At 36.3% G+C, this 18,139-nt stretch overlaps 1 non-coding gene across 1 annotated transcript; it reads left to right on the top strand.

Annotated features, from left to right (window-relative positions):
* Positions 1-16,996: 16,996 nt before the first annotated feature.
* Positions 16,997-17,103, top strand: LOC113754642. The gene has a single exon (XR_003465320.1). It is a non-coding gene; the product is annotated as a small nucleolar RNA R71 (small nucleolar RNA).
* Positions 17,104-18,139: the final 1,036 nt, after the last annotated feature.

The following is an 18,139-nucleotide window of genomic DNA, read 5'->3' as shown; positions in this document are numbered from 1 at the left end:
TTTCAAGGATGCGTGGACTTTGTTCCCCATATATTAAGCCTGTTCCCAAGTCACACATAACGCCGGGGGGGGGGGAATGTTAAGAGACTGAATGTTTCACATTGATATTTCAAGTATTTCCAACCACATTAATAAGATCTTGGAATATTTCACTCACAGTAAATTAGTTTTGAAATGAAAATTCAAGTTCTTTGTCATGATATTTGTGCGGGTCTTGAGTTTGTCTGTTACCCGATTTACAGTTTATATTTTAACTTTTGATTTGGTTTAAGTTTAACTTGTGAGTTGGTTATTTCTCTACTGGTTTTGAGGGAATTGCTTTAAGGTCACGAGATAATAATGTTGCTATATTACTAGTAGTTATTAGATTTAGTAAAAAGTGAATTCTCCTTTTTTTTTTCTATTACCATGGCGCTTTTTAATTATTAGCGGCTGATCTTTTGCCCTATCTAGTTTTCCTTATTCCTTTAAGCGTATTTGGTCCTAAGAGTTACTATAAATTTTGGGGAAATTTTTTGGTCATGACTCGAAGATTTTGAATGGTGATATATTTCCACAACTAAAAATTTTATAACAATCATGAATACTCTAAACATTCGTACTTCTACTGTTCTTGTTTGCAAATCTAGGGTCGATTCCTCCCTCGTCTTTGGACTACATTTTTTACCACCTGTATATATGAATAGTTGATGGAGAAGCAATATTGTAAGAAATATGTACAATTAATTTGACGGAGCAACTTAAAGAAAAAAATAACGGGCATCAAATATGTGAAAATTATGTTAATAAACAAGACAAAATCTGAGTTGATATTTAGTAATTTAAGCTGTACCAATAAAATATATAAGCCCAAAACTTATGGAAGCATCTTTTACTGAAACTTCATGCCTTCCATGCAAGCCAAATTTTATTTGAAAAGAAGGGGGAAAAAATGGTGCACTGCAGTTCTCTGGCAAATGCTTAAGTTTAAAGTAATTCTGCTACCGAAGTTGGATTTTTGAATGTTATGGTTTTCGGAAACCAATTGTGAAGGATTAATTACATGGATTTTTTGTTTTGAAATGGTAGGTACTCGAAAAAAGGGTTTACTACTGGCAATTGGGCTACTCAAGTTGGATTTTTGAATGTTATGGTTTTCGGAAACCAATTGTGAAGGATTAATTACATGGATTTTTTTTTTGAAATGGTAGGTACTCGAAAAAAGGGTTTACTACTGGCAATTGGGCTAGTTCATATAGTGATTCCTTATAATGATAATGAATGTATTTGGATAGGTTGGAGATTGTTTACAAATATTATTTGAAATAATATTGTAGTATTTTTTTTAATAATGTGATGCATGTGAAATATAAAAAATAATTAGGAATATAAAAAATAATTAAAAAATGTGTTTGCAGCATCAAATTATTTTTTTTTGTGCAAATAAAATCTGTATCCAAATAGGCCCAATGTTAGAGGAAGATCCTTTATATTTGAGGAACAATTCAGACATGCCTTTATTATTTCTTTTAATTTGAAATCATCATCTAGAAAGTTGATAATAATCTAAAGATTAACGGAATACATCTTTTAATGGACTCAGTACTTTATATGCTTATTTTATACACTCTGAAAAATAGTCACAAATACAACACCCAGCAATAAATGAAATAAGTGATTGCGTCTTTTTAAGGGCTAATTTTTGCCATTGTTAGGTCAAATGATCCGTAAGTTTATGAGATCAAGCAAGTTTTGGTTCACCACAAAAGAGGAATATTTTATTTCAATGTTAACACAAATATAAAATGATTTTCAAATATAGTAAAGAACTGACTTCACGATAAATTGGATTACCTTGAATTAGTCAATGGTTTATCGTCAAAATGAAATAGTCAACGTTCTCTAAATACGAAATCTCTTTGTTTGATGCTTTGACATGAGGAAACCCGAATTGGACTTGGTTAATCGGTTCGTGGCACTGAGCAAACGAACTAGAAAACAGGCAGCTGAACCTATTTCACAAGAATCAATTCGTCGTTGAAAATGGAATAATACAATATAGGAAGCTCTTTTATCCACAATCGAACTTCAACCAGTATTCTGACCAATCTCTAATTCCTTTATTTGATTTTGTTTGTTTTTTCTATAACCTATCCTCCGCCTTTCATGTATAATAATTTGATCAAGTATCGGTTACCAAGTAATTGGACATGATTCAGCTCACCCACTCATTTAGCATGACGTTCATAACAAAGTCCTAATGTCCGAGCTACACCCTAAATAGGTACACAAGTTGGCTGGAAAAAGTATATATAAATAAACAAACTGAATTGGACATCACGAAATTCTAGGAGGTTCATTCTAAGAAAAAAGGGGGAGATAGCACATATTTGTAGTCAAATTACGATAACAAGAAAGAAACAACTTTAAGTCATTAGGAGACTCTCGTCCTTTTAGTCTTCGTATTCTGTTCACTATTGATTATTGATGATTAGATCCATTTTCCGTTACTGGGTTAGAATTGCTCTTCCCACTTAGTCGGTTGATGGTCCATCATGGTCTTCATGAACGGCAGGTAGATGATAGAATTTTGACCAATGAAAAACTAAACTTCCCCCCCAAAGAAATATTCCATTTACCTTCATGCTCTTAACATTCCAAACAATTTTTCTGGTTTTCCTACTTAAGAACTCAGACGGGAATAAAAGGGCTTAGAACTTTTGTAATGGCTGCAAATCTCGAATCCCACATTTTCGAGCCCAAAATTAGGTTTCAAAAAGGGTAAAATCAAGGTTCAGGAAGGGGATTGGCTGCTAGCATCTTTCATATCTCATGCTTCAAATGTGTATTTCGAGGACACTTGAATTATGGTTGGGATGTAGGTTGTTTGAAGGGCTTTTTGCCGATTGATTTGGTAAATACCATATCAAAGCTACGTTTAGATCTTGATCAAGAGGATAAAATGGTCTGGCTACCGTCTTCTATGGGAGCGTTTTCCATCACTTCTGCATGGAATGCCTTGCGGCCAAGGAAGGATCCAACCATGATTCATCATATTGTTTGGTGTCCAATCCTCTCGCTAAAGCTATCTTTCTTTGCTTAATTAGTGATTGGTTAGTAATTATCTTCCTGTGGAGTTGAACCTAAGAAGGTTTGGGGTATACTTGGCGTCTAAATGTCGGTGCTATAACTTGGAAACAGAGGGGTGTTCGCATCTTTTTTTGTCCTACCCTATTGGTCGACAGGTATGGGAGCATTTTGGAAAATGTTCGGCTTGTACAATTTGAGCTTCAACACTGTCTCTGCTATGTTTCGGGCCTGGTTGTTATCCGTTCCAGGGTCGGACGCGGGGCTGGAGCGGTTGTCAGAACAACCGCTCCGGAAGGTGTAACATCATTTGTACATGGTGTAACATCATCTGTACAAGGTGTAACAATAGAACAACAGCGAGTAAAATAGAACAATATTATTGTGGGTCCCACACGGCGTGAAAATCGAGTTACAAAACGTAATTTGAGCCGCACAAATTTTTGAGACCTCATCTAGGCCGTAAACTGCCTGGGATGGTTGTCTCTGACAACCGTCCAGGCCCCTCGTCCGGCAGGGTCCAGTAAAGTTCATATTCGGATGGCAATGCCCGTAATTATTGGCTGGTTCTTGTTGAAGGCTAGGAACCATGCATATTTTCAAAACATTAAAGTGTTTGTCAGGCAGATTATTATGCAAATTGATAGTTATCTGCATCAGTTAGGCATTGCTGGAATTCTTCACCAGCAATTTTTCGTGGGGAGGTAGATTGTAAGTTCAGAGACTACGCTCCCCGAAGACAAAAGAGGGTCTGCTGTGCGGTAATTTGTTGGACAAAGCCTCCCCTCAACTATGTTAAACTTAATACAGATGCTAGTGTGCGTAATGGAAAGGCCTTTGGAGGCGGGATTTTGAGGAGTCATGAAGGTACTTTGATAGCTGCTTTTTACAAAGAATTTGGCGAGTTTGATGTCTTGGAAGCGGAGGAATTGTCTTTGCTTTATGGTCTCCAACTCTGTGCTCAGCGAGAGGTTGGCAACCTGCTAGTCGAAGTGGATTTAAAAACATTGGTGACCTTAGTTAATTCACCTGCTATAGGTCGATGGCCGCTGTGTAATTACATTCATCAGATTTGTTGGCACCTGCTCTTGTTGTCAGCGTCATTTACTCGTGTTTCAGGAAGCAAATCCAGTGGCAGATGCACTGGCAAGCTTGCAACTCGATGCGGACAGGGTATTTACTACAATTCGGCAACTTCCAAATAGGGTCCGATCCCTAGTATATATGGACTGTATTTCTTTTCCTTTTGTGCGTAGTAGGGTTATCATAAGGTAGCTCCACTATTTTGTTGTTTTAAGCCAGGTATGAGTCCTTAAAGTTTTGTAATTTTTATACTTTAAATAAATTGGGACTGGCATCCCTCCCCCGTGAATAGGGTTCGCAAAAAAAAAAAAAAACTATAGGAGAGATACCTAAAAGAAATTGATTGTTTAGGGAGGTAATGTAAAAGGAATAAGAATTTCTCATAACATAGAAGGACAATATAAAGGAAAAGGGTATTTTTTTTTCAAAAAAAAATTGAGGGAGCGCAATTATAATAGAAACATAAAAATTTGTAAAAATTTCAAGGCTATATTTCAATTTCAAAAATTTCTCAACATAATATGGCTCCGCCACTAGCGTTAGTGGTCCAATTTAAACTTGAAAGATAAATTTACCTTACATAATTATGTGAACTATCAAATTCCGGAAGGCTCTCTTAAACTTTTCACCCACCACTTTGACGACCACTCAAGTTAAGAGAGAACTTATCTTTCTCATCTAGTGTTTTCTAAAATTATTTTCTAAACTTATAGAGATGAACTAATTAAATGCATTGATTAACAATGTGCATGTATTTAAAAATATTTGGTATTTATTTCCAAATATATCCCAAGAAAAAGCGGGCTAAGTTTTCTAGCTTGGATGCTGTAATTTTGATGAAATAGCTATCATGAATATGATGGCAAAAACAATGTGTTTATATGTACAAATATTTGGTACAAAATTGTTCATTTTTACCTCTGCCTTCTTCTGAGTGTATAATTACTAACGTGTCTTTGTCAGAATTTTAAGGATATTGAGAGAGAGAAAGAGAGAGAGAGAGAGATTTTGTGTATGCTTGATGGAAAAGAAACAAAAAAGAAGGGACCGTGGATATGTAGATAATGTATTTGTGTATATAAGTTAGTTTTAGAGGAAGAAAGACATTTGACCATTTAACTATGGTTCTGTTTAATAATCCAATTCAGAATTTAAACTTAATATGTTCAGATTTTAATATATTCAGACATGTTTGATAACTAAAACTAGAATATTTGAATTTATTAAGTGGTACTGAATTTTTCAGGCAAAATTTGTTCTAAAAAATAAGTGATATGCACTGAAATATATTAATTGAATATTTAATAATTCACTAATTTAATGGATTCAGATTTCAAATTTCAGTTTTCATATTTCAGTTTTATCCAACTCACCCTAAGTTCAGGGACAATTAACATTTTACTTAGTTGATTCAGTCAGCAGTGAATTGACTTAGAATACATTGCAAAAATTTGATAACTTGAGAGTTTATGGTACTGAAATTAATTCTTTGTTGGGTACTTTACAACCCAAAAAAAGTTCATGTGGGTACTTTGCAATTAATTCAAATAGAAAATGAGTGCATCCAATATTTTAGATGAAAAATTGTGTTTTACGTAAATTCTCAAACAAAAGAAGAAGAAATTTAAAAACGTAAAGTTCAAGCAATTCAACGAGCCAGACACGTAAGAACATAAGTAAATGTCCACAAAAGTTAGACCAAAAAAAAGGCCTCGCAGAACTGCAAGCATTAAAAAGTGTTATTAAGTTGATTTATATTGGCTCTTTACTTTTCACTAATTGCAAGAGACGAACTTTTCTCTATTCAATATCTCTATTCTTATGCTTCTAAAATAGGGGTTAATTATATTTATAAATGTAATTAACCCTTTATTTTTTGGAATATACAAGGAGAAACGACACTTCCATTGCATTTATTTAAATTCCATTATCTTCATGACTAAATTGGCATCAACCTTAACAAGTTTCTGACTATGGGAAGTGTGAATTTCATGCCAATTAGGCCTTAACAGAACCTTAACAAGTTTCTAAATAGGCTTAATTATATTTCTAAATGTAATGAACCCTCTAGTTTTTGGAAAACACAAGGAGAAACGACACTTCCATTGCCTTTATTTGAATTCCATTATTTCCATGACTAAGCCCCTGTTCTCTCTATTATTTAGACTTACCATTAATTTTGAGCAGAGAAAATCTAATGCTGTAATCTACAAATCTGATATACAAATCTAGTTTAACAAATGCTGAATGCAAATAGAGAAATTTCACTTAATGAAGATTCTAGGGATGTAGATTCCACTTATGGCATAAACTACACAAATAAATGGATTTACTTCTTGCTATTATTCTTGCTTAACCAGAGATTTATTTCCAAGATTACCAAGTCTCATTTCCATGATGAAATGGCTTAGAGCAATATAGATTTCCCTATTTCCATGGTGAAATACTACTACAACTCTGTTTTAATTCATGAAATACTAAGTAATCCACTTAAGTGTATTTCTATTTTCATGAACATACAACTCAAGCTCTACTCATGTGTTTCCATTGTTATTACCAATTCTCATTGAACAATAACAACTGTAAACAAGTTATTGGTGATCAAACAATAACAAGAAATCACAGCTACACAAGTAGACAAGTTAACTCAAGATATAACAAGTGTAAATCACATTCAATTAGTATTATTTAGCCATAAGTTTCATCTACTCCCTAGATGAAGGAGTTTAGCTACTCATGAATGATTTAACAATCAAATTCACAAGTTTATTAATGCAAAACATCATAAAGTACAAGTATAAGAAAGATAAAAGAAAGCTTAGCCAATTGAAGGTGAAGCTCTCCAATTCCTGCTATGTTCTTGCACAATATGATTACAAGTGAAAACTCTCCAAAAAATGCTTCTCCGAGTACTCCTATCTAGAGAGAAAACTTGTTGCAAGAAGGAAAACTAGCTACGTATGGTTATCCTTGCTTCTCCCTTGTGTTTCTGCATAAAAGGTGGTAGAAATTCCATTCCTCTCACTTCATAATTTCCTCCACTTAGATTTTGTAAAAAGAAGTCAAAGATATGATGTTCCTTTTGTCCACACTCATTTGGTCTTCTCTTTTATTGCAGAAGCATGTGCCACCGATTTCTGTCCCTCAAAATAGCTGTAAAAGTTGTGAGAAAGGTAAAGAAAAACGGCTGTGCCACTTGCTGAGGAGAGAGACAGATCCGAGCCTCGGATCCGAGGAGTGATAATGGATCCGAGCTCGGATTATAGGATCCGAGGCCTTCCCATGATGGATCCGAGGTCGGATCGTCCTGACCTCGGATACACTCCGCCAGAAGTACAGACGAGGGGTCGGATCCCTCTTGTACACACGGATCCGAGCTCGGATCCGTGTTGAGCATTTTTCCAGTTTTTCACTTCTTCCCTTTTTCTACATTTTTGCTCCCACTTTCTTGTGTACTTTGTCCTCTGGATGACCCTGACATTTCTTTCAACTTGTGCATGAATTTCATACATCAATTACCTTCACAATTTCACAAAATTACGCATTAATCCACTCATTTATCAATTTCTTAACTCTTAAACAATATTTAAGCAATTATCACCAACAGAGTTTAAATATGGCTTTAATCTTCTCAAAACATACCAAAAATTCATGCCAAATTCATACAAAATGTACGTTAAATATTCACTTATCAAATTCCCCCACACTTGAATCATTGCTTGTCCTCAAGCAATTTTACACAAAACTTACTTCAAATATTCAATAGAGAAAACAGTATGCGTACTCTTGTCAAATTTAATTCCTCAAAAACCTAGAAACCAATTATTATGCCATTTCTCAGATTACACTAAATACTCATAATATTCAATTAAATAAAAATAATTATGCCTAAATTTTGACAAATTCAAATCAATTCTCTCATTCTATCCTAATTCCACAAATAAGTAAATCACATAGTCAATTTTATGGCCTTCCTCATCCCAAAACTTAACAATTTAGAGGGATTTATTCACAATTCATTTTATTTAAATAGTGAAAACGTCTTTTTACGTGAAAATCAACACTTTTAGGTGAAAATTCCCGGTTACTCGACATTTCACTCATTTAAATTGCCAATCATACTCTTAATTCCAATACCTTTTTACGCGAATGTCGACATTTGTAAATGCCAACCCCCGGTTACTCAGTATGTGAATCATTGGAGTAGAAAATTACTAATATTATTTTTCTCTCTTTTTTTTTTTTTTCAAATCAATTTCTTTTTCCCTCTAAGTATAATTAAAGGAAGAATTTGGCCTTTCTTTGACTATATCAATCACTTACTTATAAAATTAAGTAAAAATGATAAATATCATTAATCTTGCAAAACTCTAAGCATAACTTTTCTTATTTAAGCAAATATACTTTCTAAAATGTAAAAATCTTACTTGCATAATAATTCATTTCAAGACAAATAAGAATTAAACTTTTCCAAAATACACATAGCTTGTTATCCAAATGGAAGATATTTTAGAAAAATTTTGACAGAGTTTCCCCATAAAAATGGATGAAACTCCCTGCCAACAACCTCATTTTCACAAAAATTATCCTCATGACAATATCTCCAAATATAATTCCAACATTTTTAAGCTCTAAACAACTAAAGTCATGCATTTCAAGACACAATCACCCATACGATAAAGTTATCCCTCCCCCACACTTAAAATCTACAATGTCCTCATTGTAGAGGAAGGTAAAAGAACTGAAACTTCCCTCAAATAGGTGGTGATGCAATTTGAAGCCCTTAATCATCACGATCATCCAAATTCTGCCCAAATTGAGACAACAAGGGTACCAAACACCATAAGTAGCACAAGATGATTCAAATAAAAGAAAACTGAAATCACAAAGTTTGTCTTAACAAAAGAAAAGAAAAATAAAGAAATAAAAGATCTAATCCGCTAAAAAGTATCATGGTTGCTCGGAACGAGGGTCTACTGCCTCCTCGGCTCCATGATAACCCTGTGAAGTACCAATATGGCCCTCCTCCTGATGAGGTGTCGGAGTAGGAGACCGTCGGATATGAAAATGATCCTCGATCGCACGAAGGCGGCGATCATGTCGGTCGAGGCGCTCAGTCATCATCCGCTCCGTCTGGTCAATGCGCTCGACGACTCGCGTCTCCATACAACAAATAGCATTGAGAAGCTCTTGCCACTTGGAGCGCGGTTGAGGAGGTGGTCGCGGAATCGGAGGAGGAAGAGTCTGCTGTGCCTCCGTCTCTTGGGTTGCCGCTTGTGGTTCAGTGTGAGGCGGAGGCTGAGTGGAAGTCGATGCTTCTCCTGTGTCCCGGACCAAAGCAGCTCCAAAATCAGTAGAAATACCCAAAGCGTTGAGTATAGAAGCATTTACCTCCTCGACAGACCTAGTTACCACCGCTCTCTCGGTTCCACGAGGAACCTTGAGCTTCTCAAACACGAGGGATAGCAGTCGAGGGAATCCGAAGCAAGTCTCGCCGGCCCTCATGCGAGCTGTGGTCCGCATATAGCTGATGATAATGCTGGGTAGAGGAATGCCAGTCAACTGCCTACCCAATCCATGTATCATCTTATCCAGAAAATAGAGATCGCTATTTCGGATCTCCCGTTTACCACTCTTTTTCGGCACCACATTAAATGCAAAAAGATAGAAGATCAGGTGGTATCGATGCTCAAAGGAGTCGGCATATACCGTGAGTTTTTTCGAAGTTCCTCGCTCACGGTACTGACCCTTTAGACGCTCCACGGCTTCTCCCACTTGCCAAGGGTCTCGAGCCTTGAATTCCTTAGTCAGTTTGACATCTTCGCCTTCGTCTATGAGTTGAACGAAACGTCGCAGTGCCTCTCGATTGAGAACCACTTTCCTGCCTCGAACCCACGAGACGATGAGGTTGCCACTGTGGCTCTGCTTGTTCTCCACATTGGCGTAGAACTCCCGGACCAAGTTGGGGTAGTAGTACTTGGGCAATTGAAGGATGTTCTCCCATCCAAGTCGCTTGAATGCTGTCGAAATATGGTAGTGCGCATCCACCTCTGGAGCCAAGTGTTTCTCAATGATGATCTCCTTGGCTAGGCCGGCTTCATACCACTCTTGGTTTTCGAGCGATGTGAATCGTGTGGTATCGTAATCTGGCGGTGGCTCATCACGGCTAGTGGATGCAGTCTTCCGGCGAGATCGAGGTGGTGACTCAGGCGAAGGAGATTCTTCCTCAGGCGACTCCTCATGCACAGAAGGTGTATGTTCTTCACTTGACGATGGTGTAGGAGTACGAATACGAGCCCTCCTTGTACGAGCCATAGCACCTATAAACAAGATGAGTATGTATTAGAAAAGATAGAAACTCGCTCATTCATATTAAAATAGGAATTTAAGAAAATTTCGGCAGAGTTTCCCTTTGAAAAAGGGCTAAACTCCCTGCCAAAATGTCCCCAAATTTAAACAAATAAGCTTCCTAACACTTCTCAAATCCAATTCCTACACTTAGAAAGGATATTAGCAGTAAAGAAATTATTTCATGCATATTAAGTGCAAACAATTTTAAATTATATCTATTTGCAAAAATAAACACTCAAACACTTGAGAATATCATCAATCCAATTCATAACACTCGTTAACACTTAAGTTAACTACACATGACTCCCAAGTTATCCTAATATTAATTATTTCAAGTAAAAGTGGTTCAATGTGCTTAACTTGATCGGGAACACACACTTTTACCCAATGGGCTATTGCTCTAATGATAGCATATCATTTTCAATTATAACATTGATTTATACTTCTCGGAACAGTTCATATATTCACTGAAAGCAAAATTCACAAATTTAAACCACTAAAATGCTCAAGCCCAAAAATTGAGAAGGAAATCTCAAAACTATCACCAAATTCATAATTTTTACACAAATAAGCATGAAAATAATTATTACAGCTGATTTGAGCACAATGTAGCACAATTATATCACGAATTTGCAACAATTAAGCAAAATGTATTGAAAAACTAAAAATATACAAAAATGAGAGATATAAAATGTCACAGAAATTCGAAATTTGTTACCTCAAATAGATGGAGTGATGATGGAGGATGATAATGATGCAAAAATGGAATAGAAACAAGCCCAAATTCGACCTCAAATTGCTAGATTTCAGTTTGGCCCTATTTCGCGTCTTGAAGATCAAAACCCCTCAATTTGATGTTTTTGATTCTAAATTGTTGAGGGTTAATGCTCTCAAGAGGTTAGGGAAGGTTTTATTGTGAAAAATTGGGAATTTTATGGATGAAATGGAAGATTGGAGGAAAGGGGATAGGGTTTCGAAGAGAGAGAGAAGAGAAATCTGAAAAAAATGAGGAACCGAGGCCTCGTTTCCTTTCTTATCGCGAAGAGATCCGAGGTCGGATCCTTTCTGGAAGGCCTCGGATCCTACATGGCTCGGATCAGCCTCAACAGAAACACAGACGAGCCCTCGGATCTATCTGGGTTGGAAACGATCCGAGCTCGGATCTATGGATCCGCGGTCGGATCTGTCTGGGATTTTAGGATCCGAGCTCGGATCCTGAGTTCTCTGCACTAATTGCAGAAACTGCAATTTTTCAAACTTTTTCTCCCTTTTCCGGCCAATTCCAAAACACACATTGGACAAACTTATTATCAATTCTAACCTCCCACGCACATGCAATATACCTTAAACACAATATCCATCCTCTCAAAACACAACAAACACATTTACATTGAAAATCGAGGGGTGAGGTTCTTTGATCATTTTTGCATTTTTACATCAAAATGGCATTTCTGAGCATTAAATACACATCAAATGAATCCATGAACCTTTATAACCATGATATCACCAAAACTCACTTGAAATGCACAATGTATGTATAGGCATAGAAATTTTAAACACTTAAAACACAATTTGGTAAGAAAACTCCCTGCCAACATGATCTTCAAGTGCACCTCCAAGATGGATGATAAAACTCCCGTATCTCCTATAAACAAGTGAAATACATCTAATTAATCAATTAACTTACACCAAAATGTAAGAAACACATAAAAACACACAAATACACTATTATTATTAGGTTGCCTCCCAACAAGCGCTTTTGTTTATAGTCGTTGGCTCGACTTTCCTATAACTTCTTTAATTCTCCATTGCATTTCCTAAGGAGTAATTTACTCCTTTAGGAACCTTTTCTCCGGCCAAATAGGGCTTCAATCTTTGCCCATTTACTTTAAATGGAGAACCATTTTCTCCTTTTATTTCCACTGCTCCATAAGGAAATACTTGAGTTACTTCAAATGGTCCCGACCACCTTGACTTCAATTTTCCTGGAAATAACCTCAGGCGTGAATTGAACAAGAGTACCTTTTGCCCTACCAGAAATTTTTTAGGAATAATATGCTTGTCATGCCAATATTTGATCTTTTCTTTATAAATTTTGGCATTTTCATATGCATGTAGTCGGTGTTCCTCCAATTCACTTAGCTCAAGTAATCGCTTTTCTCCTGCAAAATTACAATCCATGTTAATAGATTTAATTGCCCAATAAGCTTTGTGCTCAATCTCCACAGGTAGGTGACAAGCTTTCCCATAGACTAAACGATACGGTGACATCCCTAGGGGTGTCTTAAATGCCGTTCGGTAAGCCCATAGTGTATCATCTAGCTTTGTAGCCCAATCCTTGCGTGATTTATTCACAGTTTTCTCCAAAATGAGCTTTATCTCTCTATTAGCTAGCTCTGCTTGTCCATTGGCTTGAGGATGATATGGAAGTGATGTCTTGTGCCTACAACCATATTTAAACAATAAGGAATCCAATTGTCTGTTACAAAAATGTTTCCCTTCATCACTTACTATGGCCTTGGGTATACCAAATCTACTGAAAATATTCTTTTTAAGGAATCTAAGTACAATTTTAGAGTCATTAGTAGGTGAAGCGATTGCTTCAACCCATTTAGAAACATAATCCACTGCTACTAAGATGTACTTATTATTAAAAGAACTAGGAAATGGTCCCATAAAATCAATACCCCATACATCAAATAACTCAACTTCCAAGAACGTAGTCAGGGGCATTTCATTCTTTCGAGATATATTTCCAGTTCTTTGGCATGCATCACAATTTTTAACATATTCCCTAGCATCTTGGTACATAGTTGGCCAATAAAATCCTGATTGCCATACCTTTGCCACAGTCTTTGAAGTACTGAAATGACCACCTGTTTCAAGGTTATGACAATGATATAAAACATTATGTACCTCATCTTCAGGAATACATCTACGTATCATACCATCGGCACAATGTCTGTATAGCAATGGTTCCTCCCAAAAGTAACTTTTTACGTCATGTAAGAATTTCTTCTTTTGATGATAATTAAATCCCTTTTGAATCTCTCCACTGACCAAGTAGTTAGCAAAATCTGCATACCATGGAGAATTTCTAAGTGCTAGGACAAACTCATCCGGAAAATTCTCTTGAATTGGAACCTGATCTTTGATTGGGATATATTCCAAACGTGATAAATGATCTGCAACTAGATTCTCCGATCCCTTTTTGTCTTTTATCTCCACATCAAATTCCTGCAATAAAAGAATCCACCGAATTAGTCTAGGTTTTGCATCCTTCTTATGCAGCAAATATTTAAGAGCTGAATGGTCCGTATATATAATGACTTTAGATCCTACTAAATAGGATCTAAATTTGTCCAAAGCAAATATCACTGCCAATAGCTCTTTTTCTGTCGTTGCATAATTGAGTTGTGCCTCATTTAGCAACTTGCTAGCATAGTAAATGACGTGCAATCGTCCTTCTTTCTTTTGTCCCAAAACTGCTCCAACTGCATAATCACTTGCATCACACATCAATTCAAATGGTATTGACCAATCGGGTGAAGTTATAATTGGGGCCGAAATCAATTCCTTCTTCAACCTTTCAAATGCAACCAAACAATTGTCATCAAATTGAAAAGGAGAATCTTTACATAATAAATCACATAATGGCTTTACTATTTTAGAAAAATCTTTAATAAAACGTCTATAAAAGCCAGCATGTCCTAAAAAACTCCTTATCCCCTTGACATTGCTTGGGGGTGGCAATTTTTCGATGACTTCTATTTTGGCTTGATCCACCTCAATTCCCTTGGAGGAAATCTTGTGTCCTAAGACAATTCCTTCTTTTACCATAAAATGACATTTCTCCCAATTCAGTACAAGATTTGTTTCCTCGCATCTCTGCAAAATTAATTCCAAATTATGAAGACACTGATCAAAAGATGAACCATACACAGAAAAATCATCCATAAATATCTCCATAATTTTCTCAATATAATCAGAAAAAATAGCCATCATGCATCGTTGAAAAGTTGCAGGAGCATTGCATAAACCAAATGGCATTCTTCTAAAGGCAAAAGTGCCATAAGGACATGTAAATGTGGTCTTTTCTTGATCCTCTGGAGCTATAGCTATTTGATTATATCCTGAAAAACCATCAAGAAAACAGTAAAATTCATATCCAGCTATTCGCTCCAATAATTGATCAAGAAATGGTAGGGGAAAATGATCTTTTCTTGTTACCGTATTTAACTTACGATAATCAATACACACTCTCCACCCTACCACAAGTCTAGATGGAATTAATTCATCATTTTTACCCACGATTGTAGTCATTCCACCCTTCTTTGGTACCACATGAATTGGACTAATCCAAACACTATCGGAGATAGGAAAAACTATACCTGCGTCAAGCCATTTAAGAATTTCATTTCTTACCACCTCTTTCATGTTTGGATTGAGTCTTCTTTGTGTTTCCACCACTGGTTTGCAATTGTCCTCCAATAAAATTCGATGCATGCATATAGAAGGACTTATACCTTTAATGTCTGAAATTGTCCATCCAATTGCCTTCTTACACCTTCTTAGAACTCTTAGCAACTTTGCACACTGTTCATCATCAAGGTCAGCACTAACAATTACAGGTAAAGTTTTATTTTCTCCAAGAAATTCATACCTTAGATGAGTCGGAAGTGGCTTGAGCTCTAACCTTGGAGGTTCAATTTCTGAAGGTTGTGAAAACCCTTTTCCTTGGCCAAGACTTTCATACAAATTACCCCTTTTATAAGGTGCTTGAAAATCCAAGTACTTGGCCAATTCTTCAATTTCTTCACAAACATCTTCTTGCTTACCTAAACTCATTAAACAATGCTCAAGAGGATCTAAGTCAAGGTTGACTTGACTCATCTCTTGGGTTAGTTTATCAATTGTGCCAATAGAATAAGCATGATCGGTAAAAGAAGGGTATTTTTCCATTTCATTCAAATTAAATTCTACTTCTTCTTCACCTACTTGAAACTTAAGCTTGCCATTTTTTACATCAATAATAGTACCTGCAGTAGCTAGAAATGGTCTACCTAGAATAATTGGCATAGATATATCTTCTTCCATATCTAATACCACAAAATCCACTGGAATGATAAATTTTTGAACTTTTATCAATACATTCTCCAACACTCCCAATGGATATCTAATAGACCGATCCGCTAGTTGCAAAGTAATATTTGTGCGTTTAAGCTCATGCAAACCCAATTGTCTAGCCACCGTTAAAGGTATTAATGATACACTAGCACCAAGATCACACAATGCTTTAGAAAAATCAACGTTACCTATGGTGCAAGGTATAGAAAAACTCCCTGGATCCTTCAACTTCGGTGGTAGCTTATTTTGAATAATTGCACTACATTCCTCCGTTAATGCTATTGTTTCGCAGTCTTCCAACTTTCTTTTTCTAGTCATGATTTCCTTGAGAAATTTCGCATAAGACGGAATCTGCAAAATAGCATCGGCAAAAGGAATGTTAATGTGCAATTGTTTGAAAAGTTTAACAAATTTTTCAAAATCTTTATCAAACTTATTTTGCTTTAATCTTTGTGGAAATGGAACCGCAGGGGGTATTGGAATGGTAGTGGAAGATGATGGTTGCTTTTCTCTTGGATTCTCCCGACTATTTTCCTCCACAATCGCCTCTTGGTTCCTCTGCTTTTCTTCTTGTTTTTCATTCTCATCCTTCTCAACTTCCTTCACTGGAGGATCTTCTAATTGTCTACCACTACGAAGAGTAATGGCTTTCACATGCTCCTTAGGATTGACCTCTGTTTTGCTAGGTAATTCTCCTTGATTTCGATTATTCAAAGAACTAGCAATTTGACCAATTTGGACCTCTACATTCCTGTACATTGTAGTGAGTTGGTCCAACCTTCCTTCTACTTGCTCAAATCTGTCCGAGGTAACTTTTGCAAGCTTTTCCACTGCCATCTCCCAACCAGATTTAGTTTCAGCTTGTTGTTGCCTTGATTGAAATCCCGGTGGATTGGTTGGCCTTGGTTGATTTCCTTGATCCTTCCATCCAAAGTTTGGATGATTTCTCCACCCCGGATTGTAAGTATTTGAGTAGGGGTTATTTTGAGCATTACGATTGTAATTATTGACGAATTGTACCTGTTCAGAATCAACACACTCATTAGTATCATGTTCACCTCCACATACAGAACAGCATGCTACATGTGCATTAGATGAGCTTGGACCTTGTCTACTTAGCAATTTCATCACATTATTCATTTGAGCACTCAGCATATTAAGAGTGTCCATTTCTATCATACCTGCGTGACGTCTTGCATTACCTCTCTCATTGGCCCATTGGTAGTTATTTGCTGCCATTTCTTCTATCAAATTATGAGCTTCTTGGGGTGTTTTACCCATTAAAGCTCCACCTGCAGCTGCATCGATCATAATTTTAGTAGAAAAAACTAAACCATTATAGAAGGTTTGTATGATTAACCACTCCGGCAGTCCATGATGTGGACATTTCCGAAGCAGATCTCTAAACCTTTCCCATGCCTCATATAATGATTCACCTTCTAATTGGCTAAAACTAGTGATATCCATTCTAAGCTTAGCAGTCTTACCTGGTGAAAAATACTTATTTAAGAATGCTCTTGATAATTCATCCCATCCAGTGAAAGTATTGGGAGCATGAGAGTGTAGCCAAAGTTTGGCCTTATCTCTCAATGAAAATGGGAACAATCTTAGCCTTATAGCATCATCACTAACTCCATTCATTTTAATTGTATCACAAATTTCCAAGAATGTAGCTAAGTGTGTATTAGGATCTTCTACTGCATTACCTCCAAATTGAGATTGTTGAACCATTTGGATAAGTGATGGTTTAATCTCAAAGTTGTTAGCATTTACCGCAGGCCTTGCTATGCTCGTTTGTGAACCTTGTGTTCCCGGTATAGTAAAATCTCGCAGAACTCGCCTATTTAGGTCATTTTCAGCCATTTCTTCTTCAAATGGTAATTCTATCAAGATATCTTCTATTGGCTGCCAAACCTCTTGTTCCTCTTGATGCAGTGTATTCCTCCTTTGTCTCCGCAATGTTCTTTCAATTTCAGGATCAAAATGTCCAACTTCTCTATTTGATCGGTGCATGCACTACAAATAAAAATAAGAGAAATTTTTGTAGTTTTAATTCAACAACTTGGATAAAAACAATGAAAATGTCTAAATTAATAGAGATGACTAGGCCCTAATATTGCCGCTCCCCGGCAACGGCGCCAAAAACTTGACGGGTTCTTTTTGTATCAATGCAAGTTTAATTCCGATTTTACACCCGTTGGACTGCAAGTATACAGGTCGCAATTTTAGTACAAGATGTGTATCGGGTCGATCCCACGAGGAGCAATTTAAACAATTACTAAGCCCCTGTTCTCTCTATTATTTAGACTTACCATTAATTTTGAGCAGAGAAAATCTAATGCTGTAATCTACAAATCTGATATACAAATCTAGTTTAACAAATGCTGAATGCAAATAGAGAAATTTCACTTAATGAAGATTCTAGGGATGTAGATTCCACTTATGGCATAAACTACACAAATAAATGGATTTACTTCTTGCTATTATTCTTGCTTAACCAGAGATTTATTTC

The sequence above is a fragment of the Coffea eugenioides genome, chromosome 11, assembly GCF_003713205.1.
Source record: "Coffea eugenioides isolate CCC68of chromosome 11, Ceug_1.0, whole genome shotgun sequence".
Taxonomy (NCBI): domain Eukaryota; kingdom Viridiplantae; phylum Streptophyta; class Magnoliopsida; order Gentianales; family Rubiaceae; genus Coffea; species Coffea eugenioides.
This window is presented reverse-complemented; position numbering and strand designations above follow the sequence as displayed.